The sequence below is a fragment of the Amblyomma americanum genome, chromosome 5 (assembly GCF_052857255.1).
Source record: "Amblyomma americanum isolate KBUSLIRL-KWMA chromosome 5, ASM5285725v1, whole genome shotgun sequence".
Classification (NCBI taxonomy): Eukaryota; Metazoa; Arthropoda; class Arachnida; order Ixodida; family Ixodidae; genus Amblyomma; species Amblyomma americanum.
The window spans coordinates 173,846,136-173,847,566 of NC_135501.1; positions in this window are offsets into that span (position 1 = coordinate 173,846,136).

The following is a 1,431-nucleotide window of genomic DNA, read 5'->3' on the forward strand; positions in this document are numbered from 1 at the left end:
GCAAGAGAAATGTTGTTTGTGTAGCGGTGCTCACCCTGTTGATTCGCCTGACTGTCCTGCACGAGCACAAGAAGTTCAGATGCTCGAGCTTACAGACAAGCGCAGATGCACGCGGAGAGAGGCTTTTGCCGCAGTCAAGGAGAGAGCCTCAGCCTACTCTAGTGTGGCCGCCAAATGCCCACCCATAATGGATTCTAGTTTGTCCCAGGCTATTGCAGCGGCAGTTGAGAAAGCTGTGGCAAATGCAATGGATCGCATTATGGAAACCGTGTCCACGTGCATTTCGCAGGTCATAGCTGCTCAGATGACCAATCTTCTGCAGGCGTCCACCGCTCCGCTCTTGTCTTCTTTGGCTTCGGAAGCTACCCCTCCTTCTGTAGTAATCGATTCCGCTCCACAGGGCCAAAAACAATGTGAGCAACAAAAGACCTCTCAGGCCTCTCCTTCGAATAGCGTTATGGACGCATCCTCTATGGATTGTATGGATATGGAGTCTGATCTCCGCGCCCAGAAACGAAGTGGGTCTCCTCTGAATATTGCAGGTCCATCTTGCCCCCAGTCAAAGACAAAGAAAAGTAACGCAAGTCAAAACGCTAAGACCAGTATTCTAGAAAAGGCAGTCGCGGCTGCGGCACTTCCGCCAAGATAGGGTTCTTAAGTGTACTCCAGTGGAATTGTCGATCAATATTCTCAGCTTCAATAGATTTAAACTGCCTATGCAATCAGCTTCTACCAGATTTAGTTGCTTTACAGGAAACATGGCTAACTCCAAATTTCAATTATCATCTCAAGGATTACCATCCGTTCCGGCTTGACCGGTCATCACGAGGGGGAGGGTTGTTAGTGCTCATATCTACAAAGTTTTGCCACAGGGGATGCATTTCTTTTTTAATATGCGGACAATGAATGTGAAATCCTTGCGGTTGACCTCAGCGTCCCAGGTCAACAGCCCTTTACGGTAGCTAATGCATATTTCCCGTCTGGTGTGCGTGACACTCGGCCCCTTGACTCACTCATGTCTAATAGCCGATCCCAGGTTCTATTACTTTGCGACTTCAATTCTCACCATGTGACCTGGGGGTTTAAAACAGACAGCTTTGGTTCTAGACTATTTTATTGGGCTTCTGGCAACAACTTGATCTGCAACAATTCCGGATTGCCTACGTTTCTTCGCAGTCAATGCCGCTCTGCCTTGGATTTAACTTTTTCCTCCCCAGGAGTCTCTGTTATGTCTTGGGCGCCTGTTGACTAGGCAACAAACAGTGATCATCTACGGATTAGTTTCAAGTTTGCGTGTAAATTAACTCTTCCTGAGCAACATCAGCGCACGTTAATAAATTACAATTGCTTTAAAGACACGCTAAAATCAGCCTTCCAAGTCACTTCAGACACTTGCGCTCAGGGAAGTGCCGAAAGCAAGGCTGCACATCT